This window comes from Odocoileus virginianus, chromosome 4 (genome assembly GCF_023699985.2).
Source record: "Odocoileus virginianus isolate 20LAN1187 ecotype Illinois chromosome 4, Ovbor_1.2, whole genome shotgun sequence".
Taxonomy (NCBI): domain Eukaryota; kingdom Metazoa; phylum Chordata; class Mammalia; order Artiodactyla; family Cervidae; genus Odocoileus; species Odocoileus virginianus.
This window is the reverse complement of record NC_069677.1, coordinates 29620307-29638793: the sequence shown is the minus strand read 5'-3', so window position 1 is coordinate 29638793 and position 18487 is coordinate 29620307.

The following is an 18487-nucleotide window of genomic DNA, read 5'->3' as shown; positions in this document are numbered from 1 at the left end:
GTCTATACAGTCCATGGAATTCTCCATGCCAGAATACTGGAGTGGGTAGCCTTTTCCTTCTCCAGGGGATCTTCCTAATCCAGGGATCAAACCCATGTCTCCCACATTGCAGGGGGATTCTTTACCAACTGAACTATCAGGGAACAGTATGGAGATTCCTTTAAAAGCTAGCAATAAAACTACCATATGACCCAACAATCCCACTACTGAGCATATATCCTATTGGAAACCATAATTGAAAAAGATACATGTACCCCAGCGTTTGAGGTTTCTCAGGTGGCACTAGTGGTTAATAATCCACCTGTCAGTGCAACAGACATAACAGACATGGGTTCAATCCTGGTTTGGGAAGATCCCCTGCAGGAGGCCATGGCAACCCACTCCAGTATTCTTAAATGGAGGATCTTATGGACAGAGGAACCTATCAGGCTGCAATCCATAGGGTCACAAAAAGTCAGACACAACTGAAGCAACTTAGCATGGATGCACCCCAGTGTTTATTGCAGCATTATTTGCAAGGCTGCTGAACCTAGAGCCTGTTATACAGAGTGAAGTAAGTCAGAAAGAAAAAAACCATTTTGTTTTTTTAAAATTATTAATGCATATATATAGGATCTAGAAAGATGATACTGATGAACACATCTGCAGGACAGGAATGGAGACACAGACAGAGAACAGATTTGTGGACACAGGTGGGGAAGGAGAGGTGGGATGAATTGAGAGAGCAGCACTGAAACATATATTTGTTGCTGTTGTTCAGTAACTAAGTCATGTCTGACTCTTTGCGACTCCACAAACTGCAGCACGCCAGGCTTCCTTGTCCATCACCAACTCCCGAAGCTTGCTCAAACTCATGTCCATCAAGTCAATGATGCCATCCAACCATCTCATCCTCTGTCACCCTCTTGCCTCTTGCCACATCTCATCCTCCTCTCTTCAATCTTTCCCAGCATCAGCGTCTTTTCTAAGGAGTCAGTTCTTCACACCAGGTGGCCAAAGTATTGGAGCTGCAGTTTTGGAATCAGTCCTTGCCATGAATATTCAGGTTGATTTCCTTCAGTATTGACTGAGTTGATCTCCTTGCAGTCTAGGAGACTCTCAAGAGTCTTCTCAAGCACCACAATTTGAAAGCATCAGTTCTTTGGTGCTCAGCCTTTTTTATGGTCCAACTCTCACATCTGTACATGACTACTGGAAAAACCATAGCTTTGACCAAACAGATCTTTCTCAGCAATATGTTTCATGCCTTCATGGACCACAGCCTTGTCGTGGTGAAGGAACTTGAGTAACTCAATAAAGCTATGAGCCATGCTGGGCAGGGCCACCCGAGGCAGATGGGTCATTGTGGAGACTTCTGATAAAATGTGATCCATTGGACGAGGGAATGGCAAACCATTCCAGTATTCTTGCCTCGAGAACCCCATGAACAGCATTGAAACACATACATTTCCATATGGAAAATTAGACAGATGGTAGAAATTTGTTGTATGACACAGGAAACTCAAATCTGGCGCCCTGTGATAACCTAGAGGGGTGGGTTGGGGTGGGAGGTGGAAGGGAGGTTCAAGAGGGAGGAAATATATGTTTACCTATGAGTGATTCATGTTGATATATGACAGAAACCAACACAATATTGTAAAGCAATTATCCTCCAATTAAAAATAAATTTGAATTAAAAAAGAATGGCTTTCCAGTAACCATATGGCCTTTCCCATTGTTCATTTAAAATATTCTGAAATATATAATTATTTTCCAGTTTAAAAAAAAAAATAGTGGTTGGTTCTAGGGATGAAAGAACTAGGCTTGGAGAGAGGATCAATAATACTTATCTTTATTGTAGTATTTTATTTATTTGATGTGAAACAATAAATTTCACTCAGATAAAACAGGCTGTTAAGTAATTGTTAATTCTGGGTAGAAGGAAAATGGGTGTTATATAAAATTCTTTGTACTGTTCTGAATTTAAAATTTCTCAAAAAGTTTAGCCAATACATTTTTGGAGAGAATAATGAGAGCAAAATTGATCTTTCAGATAACAAAGTGAACAATAAAGCTATCATGATTCAAATACTGCCATACTAGCATAGACAGATTAATGGAACAGAGTAAAGTTCAGAAATAGATTCAGAGGTATATAGGAATTTTTTATATGATAAATACAGCATTTCAAATAAGTGAAGAGACTAGAAAAATGGCCAAGAGGTAGAATAAGTCATTTAACAAAGAACATGAATCTCAATCTTCATTCAAGTTGCATGTATCAGCAGTTTGTTCCTTTTTATTGCTGATTCATATTACATGTCATGGGTGTACCAGTTCCTCTAACTATGCATTTATTGAAGGATATCTATGGTATTGTGATTTTTTATTATTTATTTTGTAAAACAAGTTTTGTGTATAAATATATCATGAAAAAAAAAGACTAAAAGACAAATTGCTGGGAGGTATACCAAAGTAAAAATGACCTTTTTTAACCTTTTAGGGAGACTTAATTTTTTTCCTTTACACATTTCTTTATTGTCATTTTTTGTTTTTTGCTTGTTTTTGGCCATGTCACATGGCAGGCATGTGGGATCTTAGGTCTCCCACCAGGGATTGATCCATGAATGGCCCCCTGCAGTAGAAATATGGAGTCTTAACCACTGGACTGCCAGGGAAGTTCTATTGTTTTGTATTATTTTTAAAGAGTAAAAATAATATTTGAGTGAAGCAGCTTTTCAAAATTACAATTGCCAACATTTAAGTGAGAACAGCAGTTTTTGCCTTATTATCATATAGCACCCATGAACTATCAGGAATGACGTCATTGAAATGGATGCTCTTACAGCAAAATCGAATCTATTTCTATAATTTGTTTTTACTATGGCACGATGTAAAAATTTTGTTTCACATGAGAATGGCACACCAAAGTGAAGAAGAAAATGAACTGTATGTTTTTCAACATTCAGGTATTCCTGAGTTAGGGTGCACTGAAAATCACTTAGCTATATTAAAAGATTTGTCTTACTCAATATTTTAATGTTCCTTCTATTAGAACCTCATGATATTACCCTTCTAATACAACCGGTTTAACTAATATAAAGGATACCCAATACAAATATTCCTGTTGTCTCAGGTAGAAACACTTTAATAAAGTAGTGTGTTTGTTTGTTTAGTTTGTGTCTGTTTAGTTTCCACTAAACTAACTATTTAGTAGATTCTGCAATGGCACTGATGGAGAAGGCAATGGCACCCCACTCCAGTACTCTTGCCTGGAGAGTCCCATGGACGGAGGGGCCTGGTGGGCTGTAGTCCATGGGGTCACTGAGAGTCAGACACGACTGAGTGACTGCACCCTCACTTTTTCACTTTCATGCATTGGAGAAGGAAATGGCAACCCACTCCAGTGTTCTTGCCTGGAGAATCCCAGGGATGGGGGACCCTCGTGGGCTGCCGTCTATGGGGTCGCACAGGGTCGGACACGACTGAAGCAATTTAGCAGCAGCAGCAGCACAATGGCACTGAAAGTATCTTTGGAAGCTGCAGAATTAATTTTAATCATAGCTGTAGAGTATAATAAAATTGTTATTCTTTGTGGTCTACATGCAAAATTCATCTTTCTAACAATGTTTAATTTTTTAATGCAGTGAAACTGATTATTTTTCTCTGAAGAGCTGTTTTTTCGCCATTGATCTTCATAAAAATACCTGCAAGGCATATTAGTAACTATGCTCCTTAAGCTATAGACAATTTGAAATGAATGAAAAAATACAGGTTCTTAGCAGAGAAAGAGAAACCATAAAAAAGAGCCAATTAGAAAACTAAAAATTGAAATATATAATATTGGAAATTTTAAAATTTCCTTGGTGGGCTCAAAAGCAGAAATGAATATAAAAGAGACAAAAGTAAGTGAACTGAAAGACAAATCAATAGAAATTATCCTGTGTGGACGAGAGAAAAAAGATTGAAACAATGAACAGAGTCTTAAGAGAGATGGAGGACAACTTCAAAATGTCTAACATTCTCATCGCTGGATTCCCAGAAAAGGAGAAGGAAATTGGCAGGAAAATACATGAAGAAATAGCTGCTGAAAACATTCCAAATTTAGTGACATACATAAATTTTCAAACTCAAGATCTCAGGAAACCCAAATAGAATAAACTAAAAAAAAAAAAAAAAAAAAGCTTCAGCACATCATAATCAAACCGTTGGACCAAAACAACGTAAAATCTTGAAATAATCTAGAGAAATTTTTCTAGACAAATTACATATAAGGGGGAAACAATTGATATCTGAATGACCACGGTCATAAGGGGAAAAATCCTGTTAAATCAGAATTCTAAAACCAATGAGTAGGAATAAAAACAAAGTAAAAATATTCTCTAGTGAAGGAAAACTAAGACTGTGTCAAACGGCAGGCCTGCTCTAAAAGAAATACTAAAGTAAATTCTTCAGGCTAAAAGTAAAAGTAAAAATTCCAATCCCAAAGAAAGGCATGCCAAAGAATGCTCAAACTACCACACAATTGCACTCATCTCATACGATATAGGAGTTATGCTCAAAATTCTCCAAGGCAGGCTTCAACAGTAAGTGAACCATGAACTTCCAGATGTTCAAGCTGGATTTTAAAAAAGGAGAGGAACCAGAGACCAAATTGCCAACATCCGTTGGATCATCAAAAAGCCAAAGAGTTCCAGAAAAACATCTACTTCTGTTTCGTTGACTATGACAAAGCCTTTGATTGTGTGGACCACGACAAACTGTGGAAGATTCTGAAAGAGATGGGAATACCAGACCACCTGACCTGCCTCTTCAGAAACCTGTATGCAGGTCAGGAAGCAACAGTTAGAACCAGACATGGAACAACAGACTGGTTCCAAAAAGGAAAAGGAGTACGTCAAGGCTCTATATTGTCACCCTGCTTATTTAACTTATATGCAGAGTACATCATGAGAAAGCCTGGGCTGGATGAAACACAAGCTGGAATCAAGATTGCCGGGAGAAATATCAATAACCTCAGATATGCAGATGACACCACCCTTATGGCAGAAAGTGAAGAAGAACTAAAGAGCCACTTGATGAAAGTGAAAGAGGAGACTGAAAAAGTTGGCTTAAAACTCAACATTCAGAAAACTAAGATCATGGCATCTGTCCCATCACTTCATGGCAAATAGATGGGGAAACAATGGAAACAGTGACAGACTTTATTTTGGGGGGCTCCAAAATCACTGCAGATGGTGACTGCAGCCATGAAATTAAAAGACGCTTGCTCATTGGAAGGAAAGTTATGACCAATCTAGACAGCATATTAAAAAGCAGAGACATTACTTTGCCAAAAAAGGTCCATCTAGTCAAAGCTATGGTTTTTCCAGTAGCTATGTATGGACGTGAGGGGTGGACTATAAAGAAGGCTGAGCACCGAAGAATTGATGCTTTTGAACTGTGGTGTTGGAGAAGACTCTTGAGAGTCCCTTGGACTGCAAGTAGATCAAACCAGTTAATCCCAAAGGAAATCAGTCCTGAACATTCTTTGGAAGGACTGATGCTGAAGCTGAACCTCCAATACTTTGGCTACCTGATGCAAAGAACTGACTCATTTGAAAAGACCCTGGTGCTGGGAAAGATTGCAGGCAGGAGGAGAAGGGGACGATAGAGGATGAGATGGTTGGATGGCATCACCGACTCAATGGACATGAGTTTGAGTAAACTCTGGGAGTTGGTGATGGACAGGGAGGCCTGGTGTGCTGCAGTCCGTAGGGTCGGAAAGAGTTGGACACAACTAAGCGACTGAACTGACTGAAAAGTAAATAATACCAGAAGGAAACATGGGTTTTCAGGAACGAAAGAAGAGAAATGGAAATGAATGGGTAAGTCAAAAAGATTATTTTTTTCCACATAGGCTCTCTAAAATATGTACAGTAATGTCTTAGAGATATTGCAGGTTCAGTTCTAAACCACCTCAATAAAGCAAATATCACAATAAAGCAAGTCAAATGAATTTTTTGGTTTCCCACTGCATATTCAAGTTCTGTTTACATGAAATACTATAGTTTATTAAATGTGCAATAGTATATCAAAAATGTACTAATGCACACTTTAATTTTAAAATACTTTATTACTAAAATATGCTAACCATCATCTGAGCCTTCCGTAAGAGCAGTAACAACAAAGATCACAGAACACAGATCACAATATAATAATATTGAAAAAGTTTGAAATACCATGAGAATTACCAAAATGTGACACAGAGACATGGAGTAAGCAAATGCTATTTTAAAAATGGCACCAACATACTTGTTCATTCATGGTTATCACAAACCTTCTATTTGTAAAAAAAAAAAAAAAAAAAAGGAAATATTGGCAAAGTACAATAAAATGAAACATGATAAAATACAGTATGCCTGTCTAACTGTTGAAAGCAAAACTTTAAAATTATCTAATGGGGTTTCCACATATATAAATTTATAAATATACCAACTTTACCTTAAAAATCAGTGAGTGGGACAAAGAGGGACCTATGTGACTACAAGGAGTCATTCCACATTTTATTTGAAGTGATGTAATACACTCATTAGACTGTGAAAGCTTATGTATATATATTGTAAGCCACAGAGCACCTCTTAAAAAAAAATACAAAGAGATATATCCAAAAAGGCAATATACCAATTAATTAAAATTTACTATTAAAAATATGCAAATAATCCATAAAAAGGTAGGAAAGTAGGAATAGAAAAAAATAGAGAACAAACAGAAAATAAACAACAAAATAGTAGGCCTAAATGCAATCTTATCAACAATTATATTAATATTAAATGTAAATACTCTAAATACAGAAATTACAGTGATTGTCAGACTGGATTAAAAAGAGACTGATGTGTTGTCTACAAGTAATTCATTTTAAATATAACAATATAGATAAATAAAAGATAGGAAATATATATCATGCAAATACTAACCAAAGAATGTGGAGTGATTACATTAATATTAGAAAAAATAGACCTCAGATCAGGGATATTACAAGGGGTTAAGATAGTACATAATGATAAAAAGAGTCAATTCATCAAAAACACATAAGTCCAAATGTGTGTACAGCCAACAACAGAGCTTTAAGATATGTAAAGCAAAAATACACAGAAGCGAAAGGAGAAATAGACAAAGCCACAATTATAGCCGAAGACATCAATGCTCTTCTCCCAGAAACTGATAGAACTACTGCAGAAATCCAGTAAGGATATAGAAGACCTAACATTATCAACCAACTTGCCATGACTGACATAGCACATTGTACCCAATAACACACATAAAATGTTCTATCATAGGGGTTCAAACTTGTGTGCAGATCAAGAAACAACAGTTAGAACAAGACATGGAATAACTGACTGGTACAAAATTGGGAAAGAAGTATGTCAAGACTGTACATTGTCACCCTTCTTATTTAACTTAGATGTAGAGTACATCATGTGAAATGCCAGGCTGGACGAATCACAGGCAGGAATCAAGACTGCCAGGGGAAATATCAGCAGCCTCAGATATGCAAACGACACCACCATAATGGCAGAAAGAGAAGAGGAACTGAAGAGCCTCCTGATGAAACTGAAAGAGGAAAGCAAAAAAGCTGGCTTAAAAACATTCAAAAGAACTAAGATCATGGCATCTGGTCCCAACACTTCATGGTAAATTGATGGGGGAAAAATGGAAACAGTGGCAGACTTTATTTTCTTGGGCTCCAAAATCACTGTGGATGGTGCCTGCAGGCATGAAATTAAAAGATACTTGCTTCTTGAATGAAAAGCTATGACAAACCTAGACATCATATTAAAAAACACAGACAAGATGGCGGAGGAATAGGACCGGGAGACCACTTTCTCTCCTACAAATTCATCGAAAGAACATTTGAACGCTGAGCAAATTTCACAAAACTTCTGATCGCTAGCAGAGGACATCAGGCGCCCAGAAAAGCAGCCCATTGTCTTCGAAGGGAGGTAGGACAAAATATAAACGATAATAAGGGAGTCAAAAGAGCTACGGACGGAGACCCGTCCCGGGAAGGGAGTCTTAATAGAGGAAGTTTCCAGTCACCAGGAAACCCTCTCACTGGCGGGACTGGGGGAAGTTTTTGGCAATCTAACTGGGAGGAAAAATTAAACAAGGCCCACAGATTACGTGCCTAAAAGCAACTCCCAGCAGAAAAGTACCCCAGATGCCCGTACCTGCCAGCAACAAGCGGGGCGGAACGGAGAGGAGCGAGCGGCATTGCTTAGGCTGAGGACCGGCCCGAAGACCCTGAGAGCAATCGAGGGAGCTTTTTTAAACTGTGGGATAGCAAGGGTCAAAATTAACTGGCCCGAACACACTGCCGGTGGTTCGCAAAACAAAGGGACTGAGAATCTCCAGAGAAGAGCCGGCCCATCCCCGCTGGAGGTAGGAGGCAGTGGGGAGGGGAAAAGGGCAAACTCAGCCCCTGAGAAGCCACCCCCTCCCACACTGCAAACAGGCCTCCGGGTTCTAGCTAAAGACTTCCTGAGACCCGACAGGCGGCACGCGCTGGCGCCGCGGAGGGAAAAAGTGCGCCGTACCCGGGGAGATTGCGCCCAAGCCGCTGGCTGCCTGAACCGCTCAGGCCGGGGAAGGCACAAAACGCAGGAGCAGAATCTGCGCTTTTGTGGAGTACCCGAAAACTGGAACCGCACTCAACGCAGGGCCCGCTCCATATAGAGCAGCCGGGAGCCTGAGCAGTGTAGACGGCGAAAGCACTGACACCCGTGAGTGGGGCAAACCCAGTGTGGCCGGAACACGGTGAGTGCTATCCACACAGAGCGGTATCTGTCTGCACCGCCCCGCCCTCCCCGTAGCAGGACTGAACTGAACTAGAGAACCTAAATAAGAGATCACCTCCGCCCGCCTGTGTCAGGGCGGAAATTAGACACCAAAGAGACGGCAAACAGAAGCCAAATAAACAAAGGGAACCGCTTCAGAAAGGACCGGTGCAACAGATTAAAATCCCTGAAGGTAACACCAACTACACGGGAAGGGGCCCACAGATATCGAGAAGTGTAAGCTGGAAAGAGGAGCTATCTGAAATTGAACTGAACCTACGCTGACCGCAACAACCCCAGAGAAATTCCTAGATATATATGTACATATTTTTTTTTAATTTAAAAAAAAATTATTTTTTTTATTTCCTTTTTTAAAATTTTTTATTTTTTCTCCTTTATTTTCTTTTATAATCCCCTATTACTCCCCCATTACTCCTCAACTTTCATTTTCATATATTTTTACGATTTTTTTAATTAGAGAAAAAAAATTTTTTTTTTCTTTTTCTTGTTTTTCTCCCCTATTTCCTTTTAGAGTCCTCTAATACTCCTCTATTATTCCTTAACTTTCATTTTCATTTCACTATAACCTTGCCAAAAAAAAAGAGAGAGAGAGAAACCCTATTTTTACACCGAACTCCATATACAGTTCTAAATTATTTTTGTGTTTTTGTTTTTGTTTTTAAATATTGTATTTCAAAGAGTCTAACCTCTACACTAGATTTTCAATCTTTGCTTTTCAGTAGTATGTGATATAAATTTTGGTCATTTAAGAATCCAATATTCAGTTCCCATTTCTATTCAGGAGTGTGGTGATACTCTCCCACTTTTGACTCTCTGTTTTCTACCTCAGAACACCTCTATTTCCTCCATTCCCCTTCTCTTCCCAATCCAACTCTGTGAATCTTTGTGGGTGTCTGGGCTACGGAGAACACTTTGGGAACAGATAACTGCGTAGATCTGTCTCTCTCCTCTTGAGTCCCCTTTTCTCCTCCTGCTCACATCTATCTCCTTCCTCCCTCTCCTATTCTTCATGTAACTCTGTGAACCTCTCTGGTTGTCTCTCACAGTGGAGAATCTTTTCACCATTAATCTAGAAGTTTTATTATCAGTGCTGTATAGTTGGAGAAGCCTTGAGACTATTGGAAGAATAAAACTGAAATCCAGAGGCAGGAGACTTGAGCCCAAATCCTGAGAAAACCAGAAAACTCCTGACTACACGGAACATTAAGGAATAAGAGACCATCCAAAAGCTTCCATACCTACACCAAAACCAACCACCACCCAAGAGCCAATAAGCTCCAGTACAAGACATACCACGCAAATTCTTTAGCAATGCGGGAACATAGACCTGAGTGTCAACATACAGGCTCTCTAAAGTCACACCTAACACAGAGACCCATCGCAAAACTCATTACTGGACACTCCATTGCACTCCAGAGAGAAGAAATCCAATTCCATGCACCAGAACGCTGACACAAGCTTCCCTAACCAGGAAACCTTGACAAACCAATCGTCCAACCCCACCCACTGGGTGAAACCTCCACAATAAAAAGGAACCTCAGACCACAAGAATACAGAAAGCCCACTCCAGACACAGCAATCTAAACAAGATGAAAAGGCAGAGAAATACCCAACAGCTAAAGGAACATGAAAAAAGCCCACCAAGTCAAACAAAAGAGGAGGAAATAGGGAATCTACCTGAAAGAGAATTTAGAATAATGATAATAAAAATGATCCAAAATCTTGAAAACAAAATGGAGTTACAAATAAATAGCCTGGAGACAAAGATTGAGAAGATGCAAGAAATGTTTAACAAGGACCTAGAAGAAATAAAAAAAAAATCAATTAAAAATTAATAATGAAATAAATGAGATCAAAAACACTCTGGAGGGAACCATGAGTAGAATAACAGAGACAGAAGATAGGATAAGTGAGTTAGAAGATAAAATGGTGGAAATAAATGAAGCAGAGAGGAAAAAGAAAAAAGAATAAAAAAAAATGAGGACAACCTCAGGGACCTCTGGGACAATGTGAAACACCCCAACATTCGAATCATAGGAGTCCCAGAAGAAGAAGACAAAAAGAAAGGCGATGAGAAGATACTCGAGGAGGTAATAGCTGAAAACTTCCCTAAAATGGGGAAGGAAATAGCCAACCAAGTCCAAGAAACCCAGAGAGTCCCAAACAGGATAAACCCAAGGCGAAACACCCCAAGACACATATTAATCAAATTAACAAAGATCAAACACAAAGAACAAATATTAAAAGCAGGAAGGGAGAAACAACAAATAACACACAAAGGGATTCCCATAAGGATAACAGCTGATCTATCAATAGAAACCCTTCAGGCCAGAAGGGAATGGCAGGACATACTTAAAGTAATGAAAGAGAATAACCTACAACCTAGATTACTCTACCCAGCAAGGATCTCATTCAGATATGAAGGAGAACTCAAAAGCTTTACAGACAAGCAAAAGCTGAGAGAATTCACCACCACCAAACCAGCTCTTCAACAAATACTAAAGGATCTTCTCTAGACATGAAACACAGAAAGGTGGTATAAACGTGAACCCCAAACAACAAAATAAATGGCAACGGGACCATACCTATCAATAATTACCTTAAATGTAAATGGGTTGAATGCCCCAACCAAAAGACAAAGGCTGGCTGAATGGATACAAAAGCAAGACCCCTATATATGCTGTCTACAAGAGACCCACCTCAAAGCAAGGGACACATACAGACTAAAAGTGAAGGGCTGGAAAAAAATATTCCACGCAAACGGAGACCAAAAGAAAGCAGGAGTCGCAATACTCATATCAGATAAAATAGACTTTCAAATTAAGTCTGTGAAAAGAGACAAAGATGGACACTACATAATGATGAAAGGATCAATCCAAGAAGAAGATATAACAATTATAAATATATATGCACCCAACATAGGAGCACTGCAATATGTAAGGCAAACGCTAACGAGTATGAAAGAGGAAATTAATAGTAACACAATAATAGTAGGAGACTTTAATACCCCACTCACAACTATGGATAGATCAACGAAACAGAAAATGAACAAGGAAACACAAACTTTAACGGACACAATGGACCAGCTAGACCTAATTGACATCTATAGGACGTTTCACCCCAAAACAATCAACTTCACCTTTTTCTCAAGTGCACACGGAACCTTCTCCAGAATAGATCACATCCTGGGCCATAAATCTAGTCTTGGTAAATTCAAAAAGATTGAAATCATTCCAGTCATCTTTTCTGACCACAGTGCAGTAAGATTAGATCTCAATTACAGGAAAAAAATTATTAAAAATTCAAACATATGGAGGCTAAACAACACGCTTCTGAATAACCAACAGATCATAGAAGAAATCAAAAAAGAAATCAAAATATGCATAAAAATGAATGAAAATGAAAACACAACAACCCAAAACCTATGGGACACTGTAAAAGCAGTGCAAAGGGGAAGATTCATAGCATTACAGGCCTACCTCAAGAAACAAGAAAAAAGTCAAATAAATAACCTAACTCTACACCTCAAGCAACTAGAGGAGGAAGAAATGAAGAACCCCAGGGTTAGTAGAAGGAAAGAAATCTTAAAAATTAGGGCAGAAATAAATGCAAAAGAAACTAAAGAGATCATAGCAAAAATTAACAAAGCTAAAAGCTGGTTTTTTGAAAAAATAAACAAAATTGACAAACCATTAGCAAGACTCATTAAGAAACAAAGGGAGAAGAACCAAATTAACAAAATTAGAAATGAAAATGGAGAGATCACAACAGACAACACTGAAATACAAAGGATCATAAGAGACTACTACCAGCAGCTCTATGCCAATAAAATGGACAACTTGGAAGAAATGGACAAGTTCTTAGAGAAGTATAACTTTCCAAAAGTGAACCAGGAAGAAATAGAAGATCTTAACAAACCCATCACAAGCAAGGAAATCGAAACTGTAATCAGAAATCTTCCAGCAAACAAAAGCCCAGGACCAGATGGCTTCACAGCTGAATTCTACCAAACATTTAGAGAAGAGCTAACACCTATCTTACTCAAACTCTTCCAGAAAATTGGAGAAGAAGGTAAACTTCCAAACTCATTCTATGAGGCCACCATCACCCTAATTCCAAAACCAGACAAAGATGCCACAAAAAAAGAAAACTACAGGCCAATATCACTGATGAACATAGATGCAAAAATCCTTAACAAAATTCTAGCAAACAGAATCCAACAACATATTAAAAAAATCATTCATCATGACCAAGTGGGCTTTATCCCAGGAATGCAAGGATTCTTTAATATCCGCAAGTCAATCAATGTAATACACCACATTAACAAATTGAAAGATAAAAACCATATGATTATCTCAATAGATGCAGAAAAAGCCTTTGACAAAATTCAACATCCATTTATGATTAAAACTCTCCAGAAAGCAGGAATAGAAGGAACATACCTCAATATAATAAAAGCTATATATGACAAACCCACAGCAAGCATTACCCTCAATGGTGAAAAATTGAAAGCATTTCCCCTGAAATCAGGAACAAGACAAGGGTGCCCACTCTCACCACTACTATTCAACATAGTTTTGGAAGTTTTGGCCACAGCAATCAGGGCAGAAAAAGAAGTAAAAGGAATCCAGATAGGAAAAGAAGAAGTGAAACTCTGTTTGCAGATGAAATGATCCTCTACATAGAAAACCCTAAAGACTCTACCAGAAAATTACTAGAGCTAATCAATGAATACAGTAAAGTTGCAGGATATAAAATTGACACACAGAAATCTCTTGCATTCCTATACACTAATAATGAGAAAACAGAAAGAGAAATTAAGGAAACAATACCATTCACCATTGCAACAAAAAGAATAAAATACTTAGGAGTATATCTACCTAAAGAAACAAAAGACCTATACATAGAAAACTATAAAACACTGATGAAAGAAATCAAAGAGGACACAAACAGATGGAGAAACATACCGTGTTCATGGATTGGAAGAATCAATATTGTCAAAATGGCTATACTACCCAAAGCAATCTATAGATTCAATGCAATCCCTATCAAACTACCAACGGTATTTTTCACAGAACTAGAACAAATAATTTCACAATTTGTATGGAAATACAAAAAACCTCGAATAGCCAAAGTAATCCTGAGAAAGAAGAATGGAACTGGAGGAATCAATCTGCCAGACTTCAGACTATACTACAAAGCCACAGTCATCAAGACAGTATGGTACTGGCACAAAGACAGAAATATAGATCGATGGAACAGAATAGAAAGCCCAGAGATAAATCCACGAACCTATGGTCACCTTATCTTCAACAAATGAGGCAAGGATATACAATGGAAAAAAGATAACCTCTTTAACAAGTGGTGCTGGGAAAACTGGTCAACCACCTGTAAAAGAATGAAACTAGAACACTTTCTAACACCATACACAAAAATAAACTCAAAATGGATTAAAGATCTAAATGTAAGACCAGAAACTATCAAACTCCTAGAGGAGAACATATGCAAAACACTCTCCGACATAAATCACAGCAGGATCCTCTATGACCCACATCCCAGAATTTTAGAAACAAAAGCAAAAATAAACAAATGGGACCTAATGAAACTTAAAAGCTTTTGCACAACAAAGGAAACTATAAGCAAGGTGAAAAGACAGCCCTCAGATTGGGAGAAAATAATAGCAAACGAAGCAACAGACAAAGGATTAATCTCAAAAATATATAAGCAACTCCTCCAGCTCAACTCCAGAAAAATAAATGACCCAATCAAAAAATGGGCCAAAGAACTCAACAGACATTTCTCCAAGGAAGACATACAGATGGCTAACAAACACATGAAAAGATGCTCAACCTCACTCATTATCAGAGAAATGCAAATCAAAACCACAATGAGGTACCATTATACGCCAGTCAGGATGGCTGCTATCCAAAAGTCTACAAGCAATAAATGCTGGAGAGGGTGTGGAGAAAAGGGAACCCTCTTACACTGTTGGTGGGAATGCAAATTAGTACAGCCACTATGGAAAACAGTGTGGAGATTTCTTAAAAAGCTGGAAATAGAACTGCCATATGACCCAGCAATCCCACTTCTGGGCATATACACCAAGGAAACCAGATCTGAAAGAGACACGTGCACCCCAATGTTCATCGCAGCACTGTTTATAATAGCCAGGACATGGAAGCAACCCAGATGCCCATCAGCAGACGAATGGATAAGGAAGCTGTGGTACATATACACCATGGAATATTACTCAGCCATTAAAAAGAATTCATTTGAATCAGTTCTAATGAGATGGATGAAACTGGAGCCCATTATACAGAGCGAAGTAAGCCAGAAAGATAAAGACCATTACAGTATACTAACACATATATATGGACTTTAGAAAGATGATAACGATAACCCTATATGCAAAACAGAAAAAGAGACTCAGATGTATAGAACAGACTTGTGGACTCTGGGAGAAGGCGAGGGTGGGATGTTTCAAGAGAACAGCATTGAAACATGTATATTATCTAGGGTGAAACAGATCACCAGCCCAGGTTGGGTGCATGAGACAAGTGCTCGGGCCTGGTGCACTGGGAAGTCCCAGAGGGATCGGGTGGAGAGGGAGGTGGGAGGGGGGACTGGGATGGGGAATACATGTAAATCCATGGCTAATTCATTTCAATGTATGACAAAAACTACTGTAATGATGTAAAGTAATTAGCCTCCAACTAATAAAAATAAATGGAAAAAAAAAAAAAGCACAGACATCACTTTGCCAACAAAGTCCATATAGTCAAAACTATGGTTTTTCCAGTAGTCATGTACAGATTTGAGAATTGTACCATAAAGAAGGTGGCTAAAGAATTGATGCCTTTGAACTACAGTGCTGGAGAAGACTCTTGAGAATCCCTTGGACAGCAAGGAGATCAAACCAGTCAATCCTAAATGAAATCAAACCCTTAATATTCACTGGAAGGACAGATGCTGAAGTTGAAGCTCCAATACTTTGGCGACCTGGTGCAAAGAACTGCCTCATTGAAAAAGACCCTGATGCTGGGAAAGATTGAGGGCAGGAGGAGAAGGGGGCAATGGAGGATGAGATGGCTGGATAGTATCGCTGACTCAATGGACATGAATTTGAGCAAATTCCCAGATAGTTAAAGACAGGGAAGGCTGACGTACTGCAGTCCATGGAGTCGCAAAGAGTCAGACACTACTTAGTGAGTAAGCAACAAAAGGACATTTACTAAGATACTCAGGCAAAATAAACCTTAACAAATAGAAAAGAACTGAAATCTTAAAAGGATGTTTACTGGTCATAACCAAACTAGTAAGTGCTACATGGCAGTTCATTTTTGTCTTCCTTTGGTGTGTTTTTATTGTTTGACTTGGCAATTTTATAAATCCAGAGTATACTGCTTCATAATCAAGTTGACTCTTGTTTCCAAATGACTTCAAAGCTTAGTTGTAATTTCAGTGTTTGTTACAGAGTATGTTTCAGTGCACAATACACATTTGAGTATCAGTTATCTTTATTTTCAATAGAAATAATCCAAAAGGCAAGTAACTATTATTAAATACCTCCAATGTGTTAGAATGGAACAACTGTGTCACCGTGGACATTCTACCTCTTGACTTTAGAAAACAGCTCTTTAATTCTAAAGTATTCCATTTTTTGTTTGTCTTACAGCCTGAGTATCACAATTTCAATTTTTCCTGTAAAACATTCTTCTTTCAGTCTCAGGACCTTAAGCAACACATTTCATCATATAGAGGCCTAACATAAACACTGAAGAACAGTGCAGATACCTTCAGAAGCAAGATAAAGCAGACAACATATCAATGGTCACCATATAAACCAAATACAGCAATTGTCAATTCAGCAGTAAATGTTAATCCTGTACCATTGAGTAATCATACAAATACGAGGTATGACATTTTCTGTTGTGACCTGCGTGCGTTCTAAGTTGCTTTAGTTGTGTCTGACTCTTTGCGACCCCATGGACTGCAGTCCACCAGGCTCCTCTGCGATGTGATTCTTCAGGCAAGAATACTGGACTGGATTGCCATGTCTTCCTCCAGGGGATCTCCCCTACTCAGGGATGGAACCTGAGTCTCTTAAGTTTCCTGCACTGGCAGGCAGGTTCTTTACCACTAGCGCCACCTGGGGAAGCATGCCACATGTTGTGGCACGTGATTTCTTAAAGGCAGATTGAAAAGCTGAAGAAAGTGAAAGTCGCTCAGTCGTGTCAGACTCCTTGTGACCCCATGCACTATACAGTCCATGGAATTCTCCAGGCCAGAATACTGGAAAGGGTAGCCTTTCCGGTCTCCAGGGGATCTTCCTAACCCAGGGATCGAAACCAGGTTTCCTGCATTGCAAGTAGACTTCACCACTTGAGCCACAGGGAAGCCCAAGAATACTGGAGTGGGTAGCCTATCCCTTCTCAAGTGGATTTTCCTGACCAAGGAATCTAACCAATGTCTCCTGCATTGCAGGCGGATTCTTTACCAACTGAGGTATCAGGGAAGCCCAAAAGGCAGATTATCACATAACAAAAATCACATAATGCATGTACCATCTATTAAAATAAATTTTAGAAAAAGCATGTATTTACCATAATTTATCCCCCACTAAGGACCACCTATTAAGATCTTACTAAACTCTGGGCCTGGGAACACAAATTTGGGAAATGCTGCCTTAAGGCTTCCTTTGACCAGTAATTCAGTATCATTGCTTTTTTTTGTTTGTTTAAATTCCTTTCTCTTGAGTAACACAGTGTTCTGAAAAGTGCTGAAAAACACTGGTTCAAGAAAAATATTTAGAAACTTAGACCCTTGAAATATGAGATGAAAACCAGAGCTTAAGAAAAGAGAGAAAGCACAGGAAATACAGAAACACAGTCAAATGAAACTATGACCACATAAAGGAATGGTTCTTTTTTAGGATTGGTTAAGGATGTGTGGTGTTTGAGCAAAACTGGTTATCGGTCAGCTTTCAGCACTGAATGACGAGCTGAACTGTAACATCTCCAGGGCGGGTCACTTTCAAGTCCTCTACTCCTTAAAATGCAAGAGAGGGCCCTACATTGAGGACTTGTATTGCAGATTTCTGCTAATCACTGTTCCTACGTCTTTTTAATACAATGAAAGGCCACTAGGGGGAGAAACACGCCGAAAACCTGACCCTTATCAGTAGTGATCTCAAAACATAACAGATCCTATTACTCTCCAGCAAAAAGAAGCTTCTGTGGTACGCAGTATCAAACCACCACCCTGCATCTACTCTAGAACCAAAATGGTTTTTCTAAAGTCTCCGTGGGCACTACGCGAAAAAAGCACGTGTTCTGAATAGTCAGAATGGAATCCTACAAGCTGATTCAGATCTGAAAAAAAGGACATTGCAAAAGGTCTCCCTGAGTGAGTCAAAGTATTGCAGAGGGCTGTGGCAGTGCATTCCTCTTTCGGGATGGGCTACAACTTAACCTTACGTTGGCAAAAGGACGCGAAGCAACGTTTTGTAAAAGGCCTTCTTTCTAGTATCGATAGCCATTTCTGGTTAGCCACTGACAGAGGCGGTTAGCCACTACATCCCCTCCCCTCGCCCCTATACGAGAGTAAATCTTATTTCCTCTATGGGCGTAAAAGTGAATGGACCCGCTAGCTCCCGATTTGCCTTTCTATAT